This window comes from Chelonia mydas, chromosome 11 (genome assembly GCF_015237465.2).
Source record: "Chelonia mydas isolate rCheMyd1 chromosome 11, rCheMyd1.pri.v2, whole genome shotgun sequence".
NCBI lineage: Eukaryota > Metazoa > Chordata > Testudines > Cheloniidae > Chelonia > Chelonia mydas.
In genome coordinates, this window is record NC_051251.2 from 50231240 (window position 1) to 50258123 (window position 26884).

General features: G+C 40.6%; 1 protein-coding gene across 8 annotated transcripts in view; it reads left to right on the forward strand.

The window, feature by feature from the left end:
• Positions 1 to 26884, forward strand: part of GULP1 (GULP PTB domain containing engulfment adaptor 1) — a 274829-nt gene that overhangs the window by 32910 nt on the left and 215035 nt on the right. For 2 of the 8 annotated variants that reach the window (XM_043525325.1, XM_037912573.2), the window contains exon 2: positions 10475 to 10571. The exons of the other annotated variants lie outside the window; for them this stretch is intronic. The gene's annotated coding sequence lies outside the window, so the exon portion shown is untranslated. The remainder of the gene's footprint in view (positions 1 to 10474; positions 10572 to 26884) is intronic. 8 annotated transcript variants of the gene reach the window in all.

Below are 26884 nucleotides of genomic sequence, written 5' to 3' on the forward strand. Positions count from 1 at the left end.
TTCCAAATCTCTCCCCCCCCCCATTTTTCACTGAACACTTTTGGTGAAATTGTCTAACTAACTTCTTAGGATAGGGCTGCTTTATTTTCATCCATAAATTTCAAAGGCTTGACAAATGTTAATTCTCTACTGTGAAATCTGAAGCGATATTTGAAAGTAGAGCAGAAATCACTATCAAATCAGACCTATTCTTCCATGATGTGAAGATAATGGGATACACAGGGTATGTCTACGCTGCCAAAAAAAAAAAAAAAAAAAGGTGTGTTCTTAAATGGGGTTAAAATAGCGAATACGTGGCAAAGTAAGGGACTAGAGTCCTACCTTTTCCAAAATGGACTCTTAAGGTGCCCTATTTTAAATTTTGTAGAGCCAATGGACCATTCATATTACTGTTTAACAGATTAAAAAAAGATTAATACCTAGACCTGTGCACTAGGGGTGAAATCCTATCCCAGCTGAAGTCAGTGGGAGTTTTGCCTTTGATTTCACTGGGGACAGGTGCCCCTGGCATGAATTTACTGTTGCACTGAATGGATTAGGGGCATTAATATAACAAATGGAGATACCTGTGGCATCAAAAAAAGTAATAGGCACAAAGTCAGTTCCCCCAAAGGAATGGAAAATCTGAAACTTTGTAGTTTCAATCTTCAAAAGTGCTTTTAAGCAGTCAAGATCCTTATAAACCATGTAACTACATCCATTTGCATTTTAAACTAGTTTTTTTTACTTGTAATAGAAAACAAATGCTTTTAAATTGTGTTTATATAGTGTTAAAAAACAGAAAGGATTTTAAGGGGTGGGGTGAGTGTACATACATACTGCAGCCCTCATTTCTGGGTAGACATAATATTGCTTATCAATTGACTATTCCTGTACACCCATAGCTAGGGCCCTACCAAATTCATGGTCCATTTTGTTTAATTTCATGGTCATAGGATTTTTTAAATCTTAAATTTCATGATTTCAGCTATTTAAATTTGAAATGTCAAGGTTTTGTAATTATAGGGATTCTGACCTAAAAAGGAGTTCTCTGTGTGTGTGTGGTGGGGGGTTGGCAAGGCTATTGCAGGGGAGGGGGTGGGTTGCAGTATGGCTACCCTTACTTCTGCACTGCTTCTGGTGGCGGCGCTACCTTCAGAGCTGGGCAGCTGGAGCGCAGGGGCTGGTGGCAGGGATCCCAGCTCTGAAGGTAGAGCTGCCACCAGCAGCAGCGCAGAAGTAAGGATGCCATGGTATGGTTTTGCCACCCTTACGTCTACGCTGCTGCCTGCAGAGCTGGGCCCTCAGTCAGCAGCCACAACTCTCCAGCCACCCAACTCTGAAGGCAGCAGTGCGGAAGTAAGGGTGGCGTGGTATGTTGCCACACTTACTTCTGTGCTGCTGCTGGTAGGGTGCTGCCTCAGAGTTGAGCACCTGGCCAACAACCACCACTCTCCAGCCGCCAAGCACTGAAGGCAGGGCAGATGGAACTGGAGTGGGAGTACATGAAGATAGGTTGGGTCTGTTAGTTGTGTAGCTTGCATGCAATGTGGAGATTTAAAAAGGGTTCCCTTAAAAGAAAAAGTATCAAATTATCAATTAGGAAGCATGTATTCTTTGTAAATCCTTGGGAAATTATGTGCTTTGAATAGGGTAGTAAGTGTGCAGTATGATGAATGATGTGAATAAATGCCATCAAGTTCCAAGAGGTACCTAGACTGATCAGGGTCTAGGGGCCCAGGAATGCAAGCCATTCTGTTCTGTTTCCTACAACTCTGCCTACCTGCTGCATCGTTTATGAAACCCCTATTGTTCTTCTTTTGTAATGGAAGCTTCCTGAGAAACTTTAAGGAAAAATCAATCTAAAATTGTCAATAAGGATGATAAAGCTCAAAGTTCATTCACTAACAATATTGCTATACAAATAACATATCCTTAAAATCAATCCTAATTTACTATGTCTTGTCTTTGTCAACAAAAGTGCAGTGTTGACTATGAAACTTCCACAACTTTTGTGTGTTGTAGAAGAAGCGAGGTCTATGTGGAACAAGTTAGATAATTCCAGTGAGTTGTGTTGTCAGGGTAATACTTGGATTGTAAGCTCTTTGGGGCAGGGACTGTCTTGTTTTGTTTGCACAGTGCCTAGCACAACAGGGTCCTAGTTGGGGCTCCGAGGTGCTACTATAATACACATAGTTTATAATAATAATAACAGGTTCCCTATTAAGGACCACATTTGCTAACCTGAGGTCTTAAAGTGCCCTCTTTTTATGTAACACTGAACAAACAAACCATGCTGTAAAAAAAAAATGTTTTATGTTTGTTTGTGCTAAATTAAAGGGAAATGAGGTAAGGCTTGAAAACACAGGTGGCCATTTAGAGGTGGAAAGCTTGAAGAGGCAATTAGAGGTGGAAAGCACATTCCTTGAAGATTCTGTCAGCACTGGGCACACTCCAGCCCAGGGGTGAGCCGGAATTTCCCTATAATTGCAGCTCTGGCTGCTGTGGGCTGTGCTGGGTCTGGGCACCTGAATGTAGAGCAGGAAAACTGCATTTTCTATGCTCTCAGTGACATCACTGCCAGGCCCATGCAGTGTGGAGGAGTGTGGGCCAGTGTGTGCCTGATTCATATGCAGAGAGGACAACAGGGTCTGGAGTGGAAGGGGGAATAGACTGGGACAAGGAACCATCAGGTAGGAAGGAAGAGAAACTGGTGTGGGAGGCTGGCAGAGGGAGAGAGAAACTGGGACTGGCTGGGAGCTGGGGTGCAGCATGGGACAGATTGGGCTAGGAGACTCAGACTGGGATTGAGATCCGGTGAGGGAAATGGAGAGGGGGAATTGGGATCCAGTCGGTGTGGGGGATACTAAAGTTGGATTCGGCACCAGGGGGAGACTGTGACTAGCTGATCAAGAAGAATAGAACTGAGAATCCATGATGTGGAGGGAAGGGATACAGATGTGATAAGGGGCACGATTACTACTGGTTGGTCAGAGAGACTGGGAGAACTGGGACTGGGTTGGACAAGGAGCCAAGGGGGCACACCGAGATTGGATGAGGAGCTTGTGGGGACTGGCAATGTCAGTGTGGGGAGTGGAGGCCAGTGTGGGGAAGAGAGAAAAAGATTGGAAGGGACAGGGCATAAAGGGCCACACTGGTAGGGATAGGCAGAAGAGTCCGTGTCCACTGGGGCTCACTGCCCTGCCTCTGCCATGATGTTTCTAGGCGATACTAGTCAACTAACTTAAACCATACTTTTCACAGGTGCTCACTTGTGTCTTCTTTGTTTTCTAGATATCTGATTTCAGACCTTGGGGTCTGATTTGCAGAAGTGCTGAGCACTCATAACTTAAATGAAGTCAATGGGAGCTGTGTTTTGACAATATAAAGTGCTAAATAATGCTAAGTACTCTGAAAAATCAGATCCTAGGCATCTGAAACAGAGCAGCCAAAATTCATGGATACTTTTGACCTAAATATTTCTTTGAATGAATTCCCCATCTGTAAAATCAGAATAATACCAATCCCTCACTTCAGAGGGGTGTTATGAAGATAAATTAATTAATACTTATGGAGCACACTCATTATTAGGTTTTTATCAGTAAATGTTGGCAAACATTACCATATGCACACAAACCAATGAAAAAATATTTTCCTAGATAATAGAAATTTACAGATAGGAAAAGTAAGAAAAATGCTGCTTGAGAACTTATTAGAGTTTGTTTCATGATATTTACTTTTTATATTTTGATGTGATATTGGCAATTTGTATTTTACCAGTTTGATGATGCTTTAATTTTTTGAATCTCAATTTCTACTGTCATTTAATAATTATTGTCTGATTCCCCCATAACTTCCCACACCTGTGAACATTTAAATTGATAACAATTGCTTTAAAAAGAAACATCAATATTATTCACAGAAATTATAAAAATAAATAAAAATCGAATTCTGTCAAATTTTTCCATAGTGCTGAGCACCATAGAAAAGCCCATAAGGAAGTTAATTATCATCAGAGCAGGGTTTGAATAGTGTGCAATAAATAAGGCATGGGGCCAATGAGGAGAATGAATATAATATTGAATAGCTGCACTGTCCTTTTGGTACGCTGAATGAGACTGTTTCTGTGGAAAAAGTGTCCTAAAATGTAATTAGACTGTATCATAAAGCATATACACATGGGAGCCAAATTAAAGTTGCACAGCGAACTTTAATTCTGACATTTCTTAACTTTTGAGTGCTTGACTTTGTAACCTGAATAATCTTTTGAGTGTAGTTTTTGTGTAAATAATGTAATATACGCTGTGTACAGATATATAGACTATATACGGATGCATGTGTGTATTTATGTGTAAATACACACCGTGTTTACACTCTTGGGAATAGTTGCATTGAGTAGAGTTACTCATAAAGATTTGCAGAATCAGGACCATAAACTGTAAAGGTACATTGTGTCATCTCCTCAAACAGCCATGCTGGAAATGTTAAATGAGTACTGTCTCTTTTTCTGGCCTGTTCATCACAGTGATGACATGATTTGGCTGGTTTCAGAAGGAAGTTAGGGAGCTAGTCAAATTGCTCCTAAAACACTATTTACTTGCTGACACCTTGTCAGAGTGGCAGCAGCATATTTCTTTCAGTCTGGGTGAAGCAACTTTTGTCACTTAGTGGAAAGGGAAGGAGAGGAAATAAAACCTAATGTGTATTTAAAGGAATTCTTGTTTACCTCTGCTGTTGTCAAATCCCTGTGGATTTATTTTATATTTGATTAGCACCGCCTCCTCTACCAGAGTGTTGATACATACTAGAAGTATAAGAATTATGTAAGAAAAAATTTCTCACTGAATTAATAAATCTATCTGTCTATATATTTGCTTGTAAATTTCTGCTTTTAAATGTTTTTAATACATATCACTGTTGCAGCATTCCCTTTTTAAAACCTGAATAAGTGCCTTATCTCTAAAGGAGATTATGGGGATTAAATTGTGATTAATGGCTTTGTCATTATATTTGACAGTGAACATATTTTTAGTGGAAGATCCCTTTGTGGCATCTCTCGCATTTTTATTTACGAAATGCTTAGCCATGAGGTAAACAACTCACTGGCCCCATAGGAAGACTTGGAGCTGGATCCTGCAGCCCATACTCATCCCAGTAGTTCTGTTTATTTCAGAGGGGCTGTTCTTGTGAGTAAGAGCAGCAGGCATTGTATTTAAATTTATTTTTAAGTAGCATTTTCTATGGGGAATGCAGTTTTTCTGTCAGTGAAGCAACAGTAGATATGTTGGGTGGAGGAGGGAGGTTGATCCTGGTCACAACTCCAAGCCCCATACGTCACTGTGGTGGTGTGTAGAAGTCTCTCAGGAGCCACGAGGGGCTGGGAGAAGAATCCTCTGTCACAGATGCAACACAGGGCTGATGTAAAGCCCTGGCAAGTCTCAGTGTAAGAGGCACACTGGAGATAGGAGAGGACATACTCACAGTGCTGAGTGCTATGGGGGATTCTCAGCAGCAGCCCTCAGAGGCTGCTCTAGTTTATGCTGAGGGCTGTTTCATCCACTATTAGCAACTAAGAATCCAGAGAGTACATGGACAGTGCAAACCACACCTTTTCCCTCTTCTGTGACCTGGCCTTTGTCTCCTGTGCTGTCTCTCTGGAGGTGCACCGCAGAATCTAGCCCATCTCTTCTAATAACTAAACTGAAGTGTATATAAAGGGGAATGGAGAGAGATGGAAATACTGAAAATGGGGAATGGCTCCCATTTCCCCTGCTTTGAAAGTACACTTCACCCCCATTGCTACAGCCAGCCCTGCTGACACAGTATTTCCCACTTTGAGGTGTCCATGTGGAGGCCAACAACTCTTCCATTGAAGTCAGTGGGAGTTTTGCTGTTGATTTCAGTTAGAATGGAATCAGGCCCACAATGTTGTTTTCAGTAATAACTGGCTGCCCAGCCGTACCCTGCCTTTTTCCTGTGGACATAGTCATGGACTCTGCCCAACTAAGAATGCATTGATGTTCTAACAAGGGGAGAATATGCACATGCGAGGGGTGAGAGAAGGCCGTTGTTCCTAGCTGAAATGCAGCCAGGAGAGAAATGTTAAAGGAATGGTATCAGAAATGGCGATGAGCTGATTTGGGCCTTGAATCCATGACCTCCAGAAACAAGTGTGCTGTTGAACAGGCCAGACTCTCTAATTATACCATCTTATCATCTTGAGATATTCCTAGTATTCTATACATACAAGCTGCACTAAACCATTATTAAGGTTCCAAAATCAAGCACGCAAAAGTTACAAAAACAAAATATTTGACTAGCTGCCGATTAAGAGCTCGAGCACCATCCATCCTCAGCACATGGGTCATGTGGAAATAATGGTTTGTGTCATGTTATTAAAGAATGTATCATAATGTATATTTACAAAGCTGATTAATTAAAGTTGGATGGCCAGTCTTAATTCTGTCAGTCCTAACTTTTGAGTGTGTGACTTTGCTACCCTAATAATAATGTTTTACCATAACTTTTTTGTATGTAATTGCCAAGGTTTTCAAAAAGCAAAGTGACCCCCATCCAAAATTACATCATGTGGCATCACTGACACCCCCATGATTCATCAGCATGGTTAGAACATTTAGCACTGACCTCTATCACTTTTTCTGTTAGCACAAGTGACTATGCTACTGTTGCTATGTGGACCAGAATTAGACGGGGATGAGAGAAATACAGTTTGGCAGTTGATTTCACAGGTATTTGCATTCAGCAGAGGAATGATGAGACTCTGGAATCTTGGGTCCCATTCCAGTCTCTGGAGGGAAGTGTGCTCTAGTTGGCACAGACTCTGCTGCCCCATTCCTGCCAACTTGTCCCTGTCCCAGTCCTACCTCTTCACTACCTCTGGCTCCTTGCCCTAGTCCTGGCTCTTCAGCCTTCTCATCCCAGTCCAATTCCATACCTGCTAGTCATAGTCTCCCCCTTGGGGCTTGCTTTCAGAGTCCCAGTCTACTACCCATACCCAATCCCAGTCACTTTTCCCAGCTACTGCAAGTTCCTTTCTCCTAGCTCCTCCATCTGATATGTCTCTCCCTCCCGTTCACTGACTCCCTTTCTTAGTCTCCCTTTCCAGGCTTCTCCTCTCAGTCTCCCCCAGTACCTCAGCTGCTTGTCAGATTTGTCTCTCAACCCTTTTCATGCTGATTTCCATTCCCTCCCCCCACTTGTTCCCAGTCCCAGTTTCCATGCCCAACTAGTCCCAGTCTCCATCCCTACGCCCAGCTCTTCCTCTGATTTCAGTGGTGTTCCCGTCCCCGAGGCAACTGGCTCTCATTCTCCCCCTCATTTCCTCCCCAGTAATCAGTCTTATTCTCCTTTCCCAACCTCTGCTATCTCGGTCCTGGTCCCCCTGGCTCCCAGTCCCATTCTCCTAACACTGCTAGACACAGTTTCTCTCACCACCCTCCCTTTAGTCCCAGTCTCACCAGCTCCCTGTTGCAATCTAGTCCTTTTCCTTACCCCAGTCTGGCTTTTGTCCCCTCTGCATTGGAATCGGGCAATTTCTGTCTCCACTGCCAGGGGGCAGGTTCATTCAGAGCGCAGGAGAGACAAGCTCCGTGCTCTCTGTTCCTATGTCCCGCCACAACCTGGCCCGGAGCAGCCATTACAGGGAAGGTCTGGCTTTTTGCTTCTGTATGTCTGGGCTGGAAGGAGCATGCTCAGCTGCTCTGTGGGGATGGCGTGCGCAGAGTCTGGTCAGCACTGGGAGCTGTGAGAGCCTCAAGTATGCTCACTGAAGATGGAATCTTCAGAGACTTTAGCTGCTAATGCTGAGGTCTATTGAGTAGGTGCAAACTGATTTCTGGTTTTTATAATTTGGCCAAATTTGGTAAAATTATCATGCAAAAGGTACATCTGTGACACAAAGGCCATGTCCATTCCAAATTTCAAATCCCTGCTCCAAAGCATGGGGGCTGCAGTGCTGTTCAAACAAAACGTTGCCAGACTTTAACATGGGCAAAACAACGGTTCCTACCCTTATTCTTGAAAACAGCTGAACCATTTTAACTGAATTTACAGGAGAAAAATATTCAACCTGTGGCAGACTCTTGGCATGTAAAATTTCAGTCCAAAAGTTCAGTTATAGTTTGGTAAAATTATAAGCAACTGAAAACGCTATCTTGTAATGGGAAATGTCTGGCAACATTACAGGGGTGGTAGGGCCATAGTGTGAATGACTTACAGGGATTGTCTGTGGACCAGCTACTGTACCATTCACGACACAGTTAGCAGTTGCTCAAGTGGAAAAATAATATGAGGACTATATTCTTTCTGTTAGTGCAGTTTAGCAGCTTGAAACAAGACCTGCCAATCAAGTGACCAGCTAACTCTCTGCAAATGACCAGCATGTGTTTCAAATTACTTTGTTATGAAAGAAAGCTTTTCAAAAGCTGCTGAAAAACAAAGGAATAAGGAGCTGCGGCTAGCTTAAAAGATATAAGTGAGGGGGAAGTTGGTGGGGTCTGTGTCTGAGTATATGTCTACAGAGCTCTCTACTCGCCCAAGCAGTGCTTCCCCGGTGTGCACTGTTGTTGTTAGCAATGTGGTGTCCAGCTGCCTCCATGCTGCTGGAGCCTTTTCCTGCCACAGGGAAAAGCTGCAGCAGTGGGGGAAGGACTTCAGCAGTGGAGAGGAAGCAGAGAAAAACTCCTGCAGTGGGGAGCTGCCAGAATCTTTCCCTGCTGCAGTGAAAGACTCCAGCAGCAGGGAAAGGCTCTGGCTGGGGAGAGGCCACAGCAGCTCCCCACTGTCAAGCCTTTCCGCTCTGCCTTCCTCCACTAGTTTTTCACTGACCCATGTAGCTCCACACCACACTGTGGATGCACCCCGCTTTTCACTGTGGCGTGTAGCCACACATACCCTATTTGCTGCTGTCCAGTGGTGTCCAGTGTAAATGTAGCCTAAAGCACTACATTAGCTATGCCTTTATTACTGTAATAATTTAACACAGAGAAATCATTGCTAGCTGTGATGTAAATTGTTAATTCTCTACATTAAACAAATTCAAGCTTATAATTGTTTAAATTCAAGCAAGGTTAGAAATAAAAGTCATAATAACTCTGATATATTGCCTTGCCAAAATCTTAAAGTGCTCAGCAAAAGAGCATTCACTTCACCCATTCCCATTGTACAGATGCTTCTGGGATGGATGGCAGCCTTTAAGTTGTAAAACTGAGGATATGAAGAATGATTAGGGCCTGATCCAAAGCCTGTTGAAGTAAGTGAGAAGCTGCCATTTACATGAATGGGCTTTGGATCAAGCCCATGTGGGTGGAGCATCTACCCATTCTAAATTTAGCCAAAAATACAGTAGCTAATATCACTTGCAAAAGATGCAAATGGGATTTTTGTTCTGAAGGAAGAAATGTCAGAGATATGGTACATTGTATATTGTGTGATTTACATAGCAAGGGCCCCATCCAAGGCCCATTGAAGTCATTGGGAGTCTCTCCATGAACTTTAGTGGGTGTTGGGTCAACATTGTAGGGACCCATTCTTCACCCTGACTCTTATTAATTAGTAATGAACTCCGTCAGAATTCCCGTTGCAATCAGTATGAGGAAGTGTGGCAGAAATGGGCTCTTAATAACTGCGGGGAGGCTTGTCCTCCTATAATTGAATTTGTATAAATAATAAAATCAAACAGAGAGGCAGTTTGTTAAAATAGTGGCTTCTTGCATCATAGAAATGTTAGTAGTTTACCATTCATTTAGCTAATGTCATACCTACCTTTTAAGACCATCAGCTTCAAGTCAGCAAAGGTCACATCTTTTTAAGTGCTGCTATCGTGTCCTTTCATATAGTTGTGCTCATGGGGTTCCTTTGCACACCACTCATCCTTATTGGTGTCTGTCACAAGCTATATCCACAGTCGCATCTTCTGGATGAGATGTCTCCATGTTAACCATTAAGAATGTCAATCATTCTCAGCAGTCAGAGCCTTGCTAACTGAAGAGCAACCTCCCTTGCTGCCCTGAAAATGCTTTCTGAGTTGATGCTGAACAGAGGACATTTTCAGTTAGAATACTGCAGTTCTGTATGAATTGTGTGTTTTCACTACATGCTTAAAAGAGTTACAGCTATAATTTTGCCACCTGAGATGACTTTTTAAATAATGTCCTTATTTCCTCTTCTCTAAATAGATTCCTGTGGCTCCCTTTCCCCAGTATTGGCTCTTTCCTGGGTCAGAGCAAAGTGCAACTGCTGGCCACAAGGTCAGCCCAAATATTCAGACATTCATAAGAAAACTATGTACCAGCAGGATTACATAATGTTCAAAATATGGTGCACACATGGACTTGCTGTATCATATTTCTCTTGGAACATTGGCTCCATTGTTAGGAGTAATAAATGAGGGATAATAACTTGGGAGGTGAGCCATACATTCACTTTATAGTTAAGTTCTGCTAGTGCAGTGGCTACTGTGTGATCTTTGTTCCAGGCACAGATGCAGAGTGCAGATTGTCTCAAAGTCAGTGCCAGTAGATGAGACAGACGCTTCTTGGAATGATCCCCACTGAGCTTTGGCACTTGTAACAGTAAGTGTCTGCCTATATATTAATTATAACGGAAGAATAAGTATGGTGCTTACAGCGCTCTTCATCCTGGAAGCCAAATGTGACTTACCAAAATGCTGCTAAATTTGCACCTGCACAGCACACGCAACTTGCAATTGTTGCATCCCAGATGATGGTTTTCAGGAAGGTGAATGAGATGAAAGTCCAACTTTTGCAGATTCAGGGGAATGCATGTAGGGAGTAAGGAGGCCAGAACAAAGATATCTTTCTCATCGGGTTGGGGGGATTTTCACAGGTTTATAAACTCTTGGTCCTCATGGAAAATCCTTTTGTTCTGTGTACAGCACCTAGCATGATTGTTTCCAGGGGTCTGTTCCTGGGGCTCGTAGGTACTACCACAATACAAATAGTAATAATGACGTGTGTGGATGATAGAAAGTAAAATATGCACAGGGGATATGTGTGTCTTATTTGCAACAGCCACTGGGGAGATAAACATGTGAGGGGCAAGTGTCTCAACTGATTTTATTAGTAAACATGCTAAAGTGCTAAATAAACTTTCTGACACAGGGATATACAGGAATCATACATTCACCACTGAAATTCGGCCACCTTTGGGGTGGAAGGCATTGCTCTCTGAATGGTAAACATGCCTCTTTAGCAGCACTGTGAACAAAACCCACTCTGCACTTTTATATTAGATGCCAGTTGAATTTTGGATTGATTTCAAAGTCCTTAACTTAGCCCTAGCCCAGTCAGGGCTTTGAAGAGATCTTATCCATTCCACTTAGCCCCATGCTGAATGGAGATGCTTCTGCTAATGAAGCCCAGGGTTCAACTCATAATATTTGGAATCAGCATATTCTGTGATTTATAAAACTCTACAGGAGATTAGATAAAACCTCATCTCACCACACTTAGATGTGTCCAGCAGAGCACCTTAGAACTTCCCCACAGAGCTTTGTTAAAAAGTAGGTGTAGAAAGACCCAAACATTAGCACCCAGTAATGGTAAGAAACCACCTTAAAAGGAGGAGAAGGAGGAGATAGCTGACTTATTTGTGCTTTTATACATTGATCAGTTGCTACTGTGTGTGTGGTAGAAATGCCTATATATAAATATGCTAAAATTGCCCAACAAGAAGGCTCCGAAATTCCAGTCGGAGACCAGGCAAAATCCCACGAGGGTCTGGCAGGAATTCCAGCAAATTCCTGACAAGGAGAATAGGTAACTCACTAAAATTACCCATGTATTCTATCCTAGGATCCACACACATAAGATGGATTTTTTCATCTTTGGCACAAGATACATTCTGCTCTGGAGATCCAATACAAAAGCTCAGCCATATGTCACTGGCTCAGATATTTGGCTAGGTAAAGCTGTTATCCAGCCATGTTTCAGTAATTCATGCAAGGTTGAATGCCTAGATCTTGACTGAATTATTGATAATGGGGGTCTTATTAGTGACTAATAATAAAAAGCTACATCTGAATTTATGGTCTCTGATGCTTATTGCCATATGCATCCTGAAGGAAGATGTCAAACCAGTGGGACAAATGTGATAGATAGCAAATGATGATCTCCGTGCTCCAAAGCTTCCTATTTTACTGAGCTCTTACTGAGTTCAGTTCTGAAATTGCAGAGTGCTTTGGCCCTGATCCACTTAAGCATGTGTTTTTAATGTTAAGTATGTTTGTAGTCAGTATTGAAGTCAATGGGGACTGTTTGGATGCTTAAAATTAAGCGTGTGCTTAAAGTAATTTGCTGCATTGGAGTTAGAGTGCTTAATGCCTTGCAGGATTGAGTTCTTCTTAGGGTATGTGCAACGTGCCACACGTGGCACATGACCAGGATTCATCATCAAATTTGGTCCGCTGGTTGGATCATTAGCTTCCCCGGCTAGGGCCAGGTACTGACAGAGAGTACAACGTGAACTCTAATCCATTACCCCCCCGCTCCAGGATTGAGTTTATTATGTAGTTTACCACCCTTTCTCTATGTAAACTCTATTTTATTTTACTCTTTCTTTTTTTTTATGGCCAGGATACCCCACCAAATTCTATTTTTTTTTTCTTCTTCCAGTTTCTCAGACTGATTCAGATTGCATGTTGCATTATCACTGTCAATGGCAGACATTTTGCTGAGTGGTGCAATATGTTTGGCAGTACTTGACACATTTTGAAGTAAGAATATCAGCTGTTTAAATTACTAGTGTTTGATCCTGCGATTGTTTCACTAATCCCAGCAGTTACTTACAGACCATATACAAGAAACTCGCTATGGAATTTTTTTGCCTGTAAAATAACTGCATGATTCTTAATTGGGTAATTGCCCAGCACAGTGCTAATTGTTGTGTCCAGCAAGGAATAGAGCTCTGCTTAGATTTTTTTTGTGTTTGCAAATTTATATTCATAATATTACTTACTAATCTATTTGTGGGACTTTGATTTATTCAGGATCAATACTGTACATCTGCCATGTATAGTAAAGGCTTCTTTTCTGATACACCAAATGAATGGCTGCAGTAATCTAAACAACCATTAATATTCACTTTTATTCTGTGTTTTGTTCAGTGACAACTCCAATTGTCATTAGCTATATATTGCAGAACCATTTAATGTTTGTTAGATTCTGTCACAGCTATGCTGAGCTTTTCAAAAGTTTCTTATTTTATTTTTGTGCTAGTTATCTTTTGATAAGATGCGCCTGACTGCAAAAATATTTCCTACTATTTTTACAATAACCAAAACACTGCCACACATTTTAAGGAATAAAATTGATACATTATTCCATTCCAGTAGTGATACTGTAGTGAAGAATAACATAGGGTTTATATTAGGGCTGTCAAGCGATAAAAAAAAATTAATCATGATTAATTGCGCGATTAAAAAATAAATTGTGCGATTAATCACACTGTTAATAATAGAAAACCATTTATTTAAATATTTTGGATATTTTCTACATTTTCAAATATATTGATTTCAATTACAACACAGAACACAAAGGTGTACAGTGCTTACTTTATATTTATTTTTGATTACAAGTATTTGCACTGTAAAAAAATATTTTTCAATTTTCCTCATACAAGTATGGTAGTGCAATCTCTTTATCATGAAAGTTGAACTTATAAATGTAGAATCATGTACAAAAAATAACTGCATTCAAAAATAAAACAATGTAAAACTTTAGAGCCTACAAGTCCACTAAGTTCTAATTCTTGTACAGCCAAAAGTTCAGATAAACAAGTTTATTTACATTTGCAGGAGATAATGCTGCCCGCTTCTTGTTTATAATGTCATCTGAAAGTGAGAGCAGGCATTCACATGGCACTGTCGTAGCCGGTGTCGCAAGATATTTACGTGCCAGATGTGCTAAAGATTCATATGTCCCTTCATGCTTCAACAACCATTCCAGGGGACATGCGTCCATGCTGATGACGGGTTCTGCTCGATAACAATCCAAAGCAGAGCGACTAATGCATGTTCATTTTCATTATCATTATCTGAGTCAGATGTCACCAGCAGAAGGTTGATTGTCTTTTTTGGTGGTTCGGGTTCTGTAGTTTCTGCATCTCAGTGTTGCTCTTTTAAGACTTCTGAAAGCATTCTCCATACCTCATCCCTCTCGGATTTTGGAATGCACTTCAGATTCTTAAACCTTGGGTCAAGTGCTGTAGCTAACTTTAGAAATCAGGTTTTCCCCAAACAGCAGTTTCTCTGACCTGCCTATGGGTGTACATGGAACACCTGTTAGTCTACTCGGAAAATGCCTCTAAACTGGCCATCTCCTCCATTCCCTCGCCTCCTGAGAGAACACAGCAAAGCTGCACTGGTTCAACCTTTAGTGTAGACAGAAAAGGCTGTTATTTGCACCAGTGCAGTCTACCCCAACTGAGATTGCCTGGTGTAGCCTCACCAATGGCTACAATTGGGGAAATTCCAAGTCTAGACAAGATCTACTTCAATTTATGCAAATCTATGCAAATTCATAATTACTTGGATTTTTACCCATAGTAATATACTTGCCAACAGCTATGGGCCTGGATACAAGGTCTGGTTAGCCAGCCTATGGGTGAGTATAAGTGTTGTTGTTACCCTCTATACCTCCCTTCAGTAGTAAGAATCTGCCCCATTGTTTGTTTATTTCTATGTCTGTCTTCAACATGCCAAAGGCTTCTAGAGCTCTGGATAGAGGCTCTGTTTTTTTTTATAAACGGTCTAAGGTCTAATCAGCAATCATCTCAGCGCAGTCACATCCTTGTAACCAAATGGAGACCCATTTTGACTTCAAACTCCACTAGGCTGCCCTTTCTGTCATAGGCTTCCAACACCATAGTTGCTTATGAGTTACATATTATAAAGTAAGGGGTGGGGGCAGAACAAACATTTACAGACTGTTCCATTAGAAACAAGTTACTCTACAGCACACCAGTATTCAGAAGCACAGCTATCAATCTTTTTTCACTAAAGCGCTTTTTCAGAAGCAGCAGAAATACTGAAGTATCTGGTCTTTTGTTAATCTCTTAAAGCAGTAGTGACAATGTCATTTTGAATAAACAGTCATATTGCTTTATCTGTCTTAAGTACTGACAGCCACATCTACACATTCCATGATCTAACCTGACAAGGAGGAGCAAAGAAACAAAAGTAAAGCAACAAATAAAATAAGCAGCATGTGAAAGTGAGATAAAAAATAACCAAGAAGGAAAGTGACATGGAGGGGTTATGAATAATAAACAAAGTTGACAGTAGTCAGGAGATCTTTATTTAATACAATGGTCTTGGAGACAGATTAACTGCCTTTGGTCTATAGTTATTATATAGGTTTCATCTGCCTTGAAATAGCAGTTTAAAGTATTGTGATGGTAGCATGAGAAATATAATATAAACTAGGGCTGTCGATTAATTGCAGTTAATAATAGAATACCAATTGAAATTTATTAAATATTTTGGATGTTTTTCTACATTTTCATATATATTGTATTCTGTGTTATAATTGAAATCGAAGTGTATATTATTGTTGCTTAACAATATCTGCACTGTAAAAACGATAAATAAAAGAGATAGTATTTTTCAATTTACCTCATACAAGTACTGTAGTGCAATCTCTTTGTCGTGAAAGTGCAACTTAAAAATGTAGATTTTTTTTGTTACATGACTGCACTCAAAAACAAAACAATGTAAAACTTCAGAGCCTACAAGTTGTTTACATTTAAGGGAGATAATGCTGCCCTCCTCTTATTTACAATGTCACCAGAAAGTGAGAACAGGCATTTGCATGGCACTTTTGTAGCTGGCATTGAAAGGTATTTACGTGCCAGATATGATAAACATTCATATGCCCCTTCATGCTTCAGCCACCATTCCAGAGGACACGCGTCCATGCTGATGACACTCATTAAAAAAAATAAGCGTTAATTAAATTTCTGACTGAACTCCTTGCGGCAGAATTGTATGTCCCCTGCTCTGTTTTACCTGCATTCTGCCCTATATATCCTATTATAGCAGCCTCAGATGATGGCCCAGTACATGTTGTTCATTTTAAGAACACTTTCACTACGGATTTGACAAAACACAAAGAAGGTACCAATGTGAGATTTCTATCTTATAGGAGATAGGGCAACATTTAGTGCCCTAACCGTTCCCTGGAGCAGGTGGGCAACAAATGGGTGGGGTCTTGCCCAGACACTGGACAAAATAGCTGAGTTGAGATCGGTATTAATGGACATGGACAGCAGTAAATTACAGTCCCTTCAACCCCATCTCCAGGAGCAATAAAGAAACAGGGACGGAATTGAGATTTGGTCCTGAGGCATTTTAGCTTACATACCACACCTTGCTCATGTCTGTACCAAAAGCCCTGAATAAATAAAATGCTGAGATGTACTTTTCTTGTGTCATTAGTTGTTTTGCTTCTGTACAGCTTTGACTCTCTTTTTATCAAGGTAGCACAATAGGCAGGGTCTTCAGTCCTGACACATATGATTAGTGTCCTGAGAACCTGATTACCTTTTTCGAATTGAGCCTCCTGTTTTAGTAATGTATGGAATAGTTAGCAGAATACTCATTCTGAATAGCTGTGACCTCTCCATACTGTCAAGGAATATCAACTAGAGAGGAGCGTCAGGTTATATAACCACTGCTGCTTGGAATGTGAAAAGTTTCAAAGGTAATATTTAAGTGTTTGGGAGAGGGGAAATGAAAAGCAGCCAGATTTTCTGAGAACATATCATGAAATGTTAGATTTGTCTTAGCTTAATGGAAGTTTTGTGTAAGCTGTACTGTTGAGTTGATATGATTGCTTCAGGCTTACTGTGGAAGGTCATTCTGATATGTTGGTTTGTTGCCATTTTAGGGCATGGTCCTCTGAGGAGCTGAGTACTCTCCACTCCCATTCTGGCCTTACCTCAGAGGACTTGGCACTGACTTCGGTATGTTTGTAAATGACACCACATAGAAAAATGCCAATAAAGATTTCACTTATTTTTTAAGGCTTAATCTAATGACCATTAAGATCACTGAGTTTTTCTATTGACTTCAAGGGGCTTTGGATCAGACCCCTAATGAGAGATTTCAGCCTCATTGCTTGTCAGTGACAGAGAATCAAATAGAATTGGCATCTTTCACTTGTCACAGGGAAAGACAGTCACTTAATCAGTCTTCCTTATATATAGGAAACTGTGACCTTCTGCCTACTTACTAAAATTAAGGATTTTTTCTCAGTTAATTCGAGAATTAATGTTAGGTCATTTAATTATAGAGACCACTCTTCCAGTGACTTTGTTTTAGTCTTTACTATACTTGAAGCTAGTTTAACTCCCATCTTTACGTTCTGTGTGTGTTCTTGCACTAGTGTACCACATTTCCTAGGAATACGGTAAGCAAGTAAAAAGTGATTGTCTACAGTGTGATATGAGCTAAAACACAGTAAGTGGCACTCACTTAAAGCTTTCTTTCCCAGCACCCTGACTCTCCCTGTGGGGATAATGAAACAATCCAGTTGCTTGTTTTCTCTAGGAGATTGCACACAATCCTCAATCACTGTTCAGCCTAGTCACATCTGACTGGAAGAGACAGAAGAACTAGTCTTAAATATTTAATAAATTCAAGCAGCAGTTTCCCTTCCCTAAAATGTTGTTAGAGAGAGATATCTTCACCTTTTTTTCTAAGGGGGGGGGGTGCATTCCAGTAGGGAGAGAAAAAAGATGGGGCTATGTTTGGAGTGAAAAAGAAAATCAAATCTCACTCACTGCTCTAGAGCCAGGTGCACATATCACAGGAAAAGCCTTCATTGGATCAGTCAGAGTTAGTCCTATCTCTGTTAATTGCATTTGTTGGAATTACTTTAAGATGCTTCCATCGTCTACTTCCATGGGTTAATTGGAACAACCCCATATACATGAACCAAATGTTTTCATACATATCAGCTAATGAACTCTTCCAACTTGAATATATATCAGTATGGCATAGGAAATGTTGTGTTCTACAGCCAACATATACATTTTAGTACAGCAATGTTTGGGTCATAAAGGTCCCTTGAACATTTTGAACCATATGAATGGTATTCTGCTTCTCAGACTTGAAGTTTTAGGATGGAGTTTTCAAAGTAAAACTAGATAATTTTACATATTGACGAATATGTTGAAATCATTAGAGAATAGATATTGAAATAGCAGAATATACAGAACAAACTGTAATAAGTTGGAAGTCTCAGTTCAGCGTGAACAGAACTAAGGCCAGCTGTATATGTTTCCCATTAGAAACCTATTGCACTCTTTTCAGTTCCAGAACATAGAGTATATATATGAAAGCAGTGTCAGGAGGGTAAAGGGGGAGGTGGACTGCTTGGTTACAGAAGTGCTTGTATATGCTCTTGCACTTGCTGGACCAAGATTGATTGATGGAGTGGTGTTCCTGAGGCTTGCTTGTTTTAGGCCTTAATTAAAAAGAGAAAGATGGGATGTATGTCTGTCGAAAGAATTGTGAAGTTTATTGTCTAATTTCAGTGATCTGATACTAGCTGGAGATTTACATGGTGTATTGTGTGACAAAAGGTCTTGGTCAGGGTCTAAGCAAACATCTATGTTGTAAAAAGAACAGGAGTACTTGTGGCACCTTAGAGACTAACAAATTTTTTAGAGCATAAGCTTTCATGAGTACAGCCCGCTTCATCGGATGCATAGAATGGAACATACAGTAAGAAGATATATATATATATATATATATATATATATATATATATATATATATATATATATATATATATACACACACGTACAGATAAGATGGAAGTTGCCATACAAACTGTGAGAGGCTAATTAGTTAAGATGAGCTATTATCAGCAGATGGCCCATTCAGACAGTTGACAAGAAAGTGTGAGGATACTTAATTTAGGGAAATAGATTCAATATGTGTAATGACCCAGCCACTCCCAGTCTCTATTCAAACCCAGGTTAATGGTATCTAGTTTGCATATTAATTCAAGCTCAACAGTTTCTCATTGGAGTCTTGCCACCCTTAAATCTTTTACTGAGTGGCCAGAGAGGTTGAAGTGTTCACCTACCGGTTTTTGAATGTTATGATTCCTGATGTCAGATTTGTGTCCATTTATTCTTTTGCGTAGAGACTGTCCAGTTTGGCCAACGTACATGGCAGAGGGGCATTGCTGGCACATGATGGAATATATCACATTGGTAGATGTGCAGGTGAACGAGCCCCTGATGGCGTGGCTAATGTGATTAGGCCCTATGATGGTGTCACTTGAATAAATATGTGGACAGAGTTGGCATCGGGCTTTGTTGCAAGGATAGGTTCCTGGGTTAGTGTTTTTGTTGTACGCAAAAGAATAAATGGACACAAATCTGACATCAGGAATCATAACATTCAAAAACAGGTAGGAGAACACTTCAACCTCTCTGGCCACTCAGTAAAAGATTTAAGAGTGGCAATTTTGCAACAGAAAAGCTTCAGAAAAAGATTCCAAGGAGAAACTGCTGAGCTTGAATTAATATGCAAACTAGATACCATTAACTTGGGTTTGAATAGAGACTGGGAGTGGCTGGGTCATTACACATATTGAATCTATTTCCCTAAGTTAAGTATCCTCACCCTTTCTTGTCAACTGTCTAAATGGGCCATCTGCTGATAATAGCTCATCTTAACTAATTAGCCTCTCACAGTTTGTATGGCAACTTCCAACTTATCTGTGTGTGTGTGTATATATATATATATCTTCTTACTATATGTTCCATGCTATGCATCCAATGAAGTGAGCTGTAGCTCACGAAAGCTTATGCTCTAATAAATTTGTTAGTCTCTAAGGTGCCCCAAGGACTCCTGTTCTTTTTGCGGATACAGACTAATACGGCTGCTACTCTGAAACCTGTCATCTATGTTGTAGTAACATGTTTGCTTGTGCTTCCTATTGGATATTTACATGTTTTCCTGGCTGCAAATACATTTTCTCTGTGATTCAGTTCATGCTGCTGTAAGCGAAAAAATCTGATATTTCAATTTGAAAAGGAACCCTTTACTCAGGATTCATGAATATAAACACACTGGTATGGGGGAGATCTTAAAGGAAATGCAAGGCACTTCTATTAGATTTTGTGTACTCTATTTGGTGAACTGAATCACACCAGCAGCTTGTACTAGCCCATGCAAGCGCTCTGCAATATTTGACATTAATGACAAACTGGGTGATTTTTAGGGTAACTTCTCAAAGGACAGCCTGGATCTTTAAGTTTTTAATTGTTCTGTTCTATGCTCAGCATGTTTGATCCCTCCTGCCCCATTGTACAAGCTGCTGGTCTGATATGACCTGTACTTACAGACCCTGAGTGCATTGACTGACTGGAGGCTGATAAATTAAAGCTGTTTTCCCATCTCAGTTTCCTTGTGAATGACACCAAATGGCAATTGCATTTCATTCTGCACTTCAGAAAGAGCAAGATACATAATTAGCCATGTGCATTCTTCCTGGGGTGCAGTGTAGAGTGTAACTGGCTAAACTGTGCTGGAGGAATGTAGCAGACTGGTCAAGCAAATCATCTCTTTCTTCTGCAGTTGGTGGCACTTAAAGGAAACTGAGCTGGAAGGCCATTTTACATGGTAAGATGCAGGGGGATGTGTTGGTCAGCTAATGAACAAATGCAGGTTTTTAAGCGTGGCAGCTGATATCTGATAGGCAGCAAGTGGTTAAATTTCACTTGTCTGGACTGGTGTTTTGTTTGTCCTGGACTGTAATACAATAGGTTATTTTTTTCCTAGCCTGGGCAAAGCTCAGCCAGTAATTTTACTAATTTAGAAATATATTGTGATTCCCAAACAGAATAAACTGCCATAGCACTGGAACTAAACTATATAGGGTAAAAACATTTATTTTTACTATCTTTTTCTATTTTGTCCATGTGGCAGTTAGGTGGCATACAGATTAATTCTTTTATTACAGTTGAATAAGCTATTACAATATAGAACTCCAGTAACTTTTCTGTGAAGAGCATTAACACTTCATTAAAATGGACAGAAAGAACCTACTTACTATTCTTTAAAGAAACCCACTAAGATCTGGCAGGCCAACACCAAAATAATTTACGAGAATGATATATAGTGCAGTAAGACTGTTCCATAGATGTAGGTGGCAAGCAGTAAGAGAGAGGTTCTTAATTTTATCTACCACAAAAAGAATTAACTATTGCTGTAGGGATTGGAACAAAAATTATAGCGGAATGATACAGTCTATATGCTGTTGGACCTGTTCAATTTATGTGTGTTCCTTCTTATAAAAATTAATTAAATAAAAACAGATTAAGCAAGCATCATTCTAATGGATCCTTAATAAGCCTTAAGTATGCCTTCTTGTGGTAAAAAGAAAAGGAGTACTTGTGGCACCTTAGCGACTAACAAATTTATTTGAGCATAAGCTTTCGTGAGCTACAGCTCACTTCATCGGATGCATTCAGTGGAAAATACAGTGGGGAGATTTATATACAAAGAGAGCATGAAACAATGGGTGTTACCATACACACTGTAACTAGAGTGATCACTTAAGGTCAGTATGCATCCGATGAAGTGAGCTGTAGCTCACGAAAGCTTATGATCAAATAAATTGGTTAGTCTCTAAGGTGCCACAAGTACTTAAGGTGAGCGATTACCAGCAGGGGGGCGGGGGGCGGAACATTTTGTAGTCATAATCAAGGTGGTCCATTTCCAGCAGTTGACAAGAACGTCTAAGGAACCGTGGGGGGTGGGGGGGGGAATAAACAAGGGGAACTAGTTTTACTTTGTGTAATGACCCATCCACTCCAAGTCTTTATTCAAGCCTAAGTTAATTGTATCCAGTTTGCAAATTAATTCCAATTCAGCAGTCTCTCGTTGGAGTCTGTTTTTGAAGTTTTTTTGTTGAAGAATTGCAACTTTTAGGTCAGAAATCGAGTGACCAAAGAGTTTGAAGTGTTCTCCGACTAGTTTTTGAATGTTTATAATTCTTGACATCTGATTTGTGTCCATTTATTCTTTTACGTAGAGACTGACCAGTTTGACCAATGTACATGGCAGAGAGGCGTTGCTGGCACATGATGGCATATGTCACATTGGTAGATGCGCAGGTGAACGAGCCTCTGATGGTGTGGCTGATGTGATTAGGCCCTATGATGGTGTCCCCTGAATAGATATGTGGACACAGTTGGCAACGGGCTTTGTTGCAAGGATAGGTTCCTGGGTTAGTGGTTCTGTTGTGTGGTGTGTGTTTGCTGGTGAGTATTTGCTTCAGGTTGGGGGGCTGTCTGTAAGCAAGGACTCGCCCGTCTCCCAAGATCTGTGAGAGTGATGGGTCATCCTTCAGGATAGGTTGTAGATCCTTGATGATGCGTTGGAGAGGTTTTAGTTGGGGGCTGAAGGTGATGGCTAGTGGCATTCTGTTATTTTCTTTGTTGGGCCTGTCCTGTAGTAGGTGACTTCTGGGTAGTCTTCTGGCTCTGTGGTAAGATATGGTAAATGACTGGATCCTAAACTTACCTCCTTATTTTTAGAGTAGTTTCTCAATGAGGCTTAAAGTTCAGACAGCTTCTTCTTTGATTTATTTAATCGTATCCTCATTAAAGATCCAGTTTGCACTGCTGGACAGCTGTGTCCCATTGTTTTTTCTTTAAAATATTCATCCAGAGGCATCTGTTCAGAAGAGGGGGCTGATCTGGTGGTGAATTCAGAAACATGGTGTTTCAGGTGAGAGTGGCATTGAAAATGAATCTGAACACTTTGTGTCATTTGCTGAATGAAAGGCACAGTAGGTTTATTCAACATTGTTTTTATTTATTACTTGTGAACTACCCAGACTGTAGAAGGTGCTTATCGTGCAGAGCTTTTTTTCTTTCTTTATCTCTTTGTGTGTTGTCAGTCAGAGTTCTGTCTCTTTTCTTTGTGCTGCTTAAAAATAAAAATAAAGTTTTCACATCTTCCAGTTATTTGACCTCTGCAGAACTGGAACCTTTACTCTATTACAGTCACATGATGTTAGGTCAAAAAACCTATATAGTACATTATTAATAGGCATCTAGAAGTCTAATTATCTTGCAACTTGTGTAGTCATGTATTTCTGTGCAAAATGTACAGATCCTTACAAGGTGTAAAATGTTACTAAATCAAAGGTTAGCACTGTATACCCACTTTGCATTCAGTGTGAATGACTATACCAAGAGCAAGGCAGTGGATAATAAGCCCCTAACAGGCTAACTTCCATTACACTTTCCCAAGCATGGGAGAAAATATATATATTCACTACACACCTTAAGGCCCTAAGTGTCTTCTGACGCTCAGTGTGCATGAAGAATAACTTTACAGAAGTCACTCGGGTCATAACAGTGTAAAACCAGAATAAGTAGGTGGAGACTCAGGTCCTGAGACTATATTGCAAATTCAGTTTGAATTATGCACATATATCTGATGATAGAATTGGGCTCAGTTTCTGTATCTAATTACTACTAGGTTATACAAAAGTCATCCACTGGTCCTCTTGACCTAAAGTATGAGACTGGTGCTTTGAAGATTATGTAACTAAGTTCTATAAGCAGAGAATCAAAGATTTTAGAAACTTTTAGCAAGAGGCACGCTAGGATTAATCCTCTGTTTACTGTAGTACAGGGATCGGCAACCTTTGGCACGTGGCCCACCAGGGTAAGCCCCCTGGCAGGCCGCACTGGTTTGTTTATCTGCCGCGTCCGCAGGTTCAGCCTATCGCAGCTCCCACTGGCCACGGTTCGCCGCTCCAGGCCAATGGAGACTGCGGGAAGTGGCGGCCAGCACATCCCTCGGTCCACGCTGCTTCCCGCAGCCCCCATTGGCCTGGAGCGGCGAACCGCGGCCAGTGGGAGCTGCGATCGGCCAAACCTGCGGATGCGGCAGGTAAACAAACTGGCCCGGCCCACCAGGGGGCTTACCCTGGCAGGCCGCGTGCCAAAGGTTGATGATCCCTGATGTAGTATATGTTGACAGTCCTCTCACATAGGTATTCTATACATAATAAGATGAATATGTTGGTTCCAGTGGCTGTTCTCCAGGCTAATTTTAGAGTTCATTTATATTAGGGATTTTTTTCTCTGTTACAGGTTCAAAAGTTGTTAATGTAGACATGCTCTTAGTTTAATACTTCCTTCCACCATGCTGATTCTTAGAACATAAGAACGGCCATACTGGGTCAGACCAAAGGTCCATCAAGCCCAGTATCCTGTCCTCTGACAGTGGCTAATGGCAGGTGCCCCAAAGGGAATGAACAGACAGGTTATCATCAAGTGATCCATGTCCTGTCACCCAGTCCCAGCTTCTGGCAAACAGAGGCTAGGGACACCATTCCTGCCCATCCTGGCTAATAGCCACTGATGGACCTATCTTCCATGAATCTATCTAGCTCCCATTTGAACCCAGTTATAGTATTGGCCTTCACAGCACCCTCAGGCAAGGAGTTCCAGAGGTTGACAGTGCATTACGTGAAAAAACACTTTCTTGTGTTTGTTTTAAACCTGCTACCTATTAATTTCATTTGGTGGCCCCTTGTTCTTGTATTATGAGAAGGAGTAAATAACACTTCCTTATTTACTTTCTCTATACCACTGATGATTTTATAGACCTTTATCATATTCTCCCTTAGTCGCCTCTTTTCCAAGCTGAAAAGTCCCAGTCTTATTAATCTCTCCTTATACAGAAGCTGTTCTATACCCCTAATCATTTTTGTTGTCCTTTTCTGAACCTTTTCCAATTCCAGTGTATCTTTTTTGAGATGGGGCGATCACATCTGCACGCAGTATTCAAGGTGTGAGCGTACCACATATAGAGCAAATATGATATTTTCTGTCTTATTATCTATCCCTTTCTTGATCATTCCCAACATTCTGTTCGCTTTTTTGACTGCCGCTGCACGTTGAGTGGATGATTTCAGAGAACTATCCACAATGACTCCAAGATCTCTTTCTTGAGTGGTAACAGCTAATTTAGACCCCATCATTGTATATGTATAATTAGGATTATGTTTTCCAATGTGCATTACTTTGCATTTATCAACATTAAATTTCATCTGCCATTTTGTTGCCCAGTCGCCCAGTTTTGTGAGACCCTTTTGTAGCTCTTCACAGTCCGCCTGGGACTTAACTATCTTGAGTAGTTTTGTATCATCTTCAAATTTTGCCACCTCACCATTTACCCCTTTTTCCAGACCATTTATGAGTATGTTAAATTGGACTGGGCCCAGTACAGATCCCTGGGGGACACCACTATTTGCCTCTCTCCATTCTGAAAACAGACCATTTATTCCTACCCTTTGTTTCCTACCTTTTAACCAGTTACCAATCCATGAGAGAACTTTCCCTCTTATCCCATGACTGCTTACTTTGCTTAAGAGCCTTTGGTGAGGGACCTTGTCAAAGGCTTTCTGAAAATCTAAATACACTATATCCACTGGATCTCCTTTGTCTGCATGCTTGTTGACCCCCTCAAAGAATTCTAGTAGATTGGTGAGGCATGATTTCCCTTTACAAAAACCATGCTGACTATTTCCCAACAAATTATGTTCATCTATGATTTTAATCCCTACACTTGGTAGGAAGTGTCTACAGAATCAGATCCCAGTAAAAAAAAAAAAAAAAACCCACAGACACACACACGCACTATCTTTCCCTTCTGACAGTCCAGTATCTATATTGATACTTTTTGGTTACAGAACACACACTTCATTGCCCAACTTTATCAGGTCATATTCTTTAATTGGCACTTTCCTTCCAATAATTAAAATGTTGCTTGATTGATTAGCCGAATAATATGATAGCTTTCAAACACAAAATATTTGTGTTTTTGCTGTTCAACAGATTACAATAAATTGAGTAATATAATAGAAAATTATTGGCATAGTAATAATGAGTATAACACTAATTTACAAAGTGCTAGTAAATATATTGTTTGAAAATTTAAAATGCTGAAATATACATTTATCACTGTGCACATTTTGTGTGTGTGAGAAACAGTTTTACATTTCAGAACCCTAAATATTTAAAATGAGGTTTTTTTTTTCAAAAGCACTTAAGTGACTGAGGAGCACAAATCTTATAGAATTTCAATAATAAACATGTGACCCCTTAAATGGAAACTGTAATGCAAGAAGGTTATAATGTGTTACCAGTTGGTAGGGCACTAGCCTGGAACACAGGGGACCCAGGTTCAGTTCCCCATTCTATCACAAACTTCCTGTGTGACCACTGGCAAGCTTCCGTTATGGCCTGTCAAAATGGGAAGTTACTGCATGGCAAGCCAGGGTATGAATCGAGAGCTTGCTGCTTGGTAATATTCTGCATGGAGTATATCAAGCCTCACTCTGGAACTTTGTGCTCTGTATCCCTGTGCTGTGGCAGTGTCCACATGAGATGTTACTGTACAGTGAGCTGGCATGCTGTAGAGTCACATCTTGGCTTACCCCGCAGTATCTTGATGTGTAGCAAAGCCCTTAGTCTCTCTGTGTACTTTTGTTGTCCATGTGTAAAATGGACCCCCACTTTCCTATTTCTCAGTGGTGGTGGTGTGAGGATTATCATAGTTTCTGAGCACCCAACATATTTAATGAGGACCATGTAAGAAGCTTAAATAGATATGAATGCGATTTCTGCATGTATAATGACTGGATCATGTGGGGTGCTGAGCACTCTCCTCAACTCCTACTGAATGCCAAGGGTGTTGACATTCAGCACCTTCCAGGTGGGCTCTGAGGGGTCAGTTGATGTCAGCAGGGGAAGAATTGGGTCTGAGAAATGAAGGACATGCGTCTACGTTCACTATACATCTAGAACATCAACTGATTGT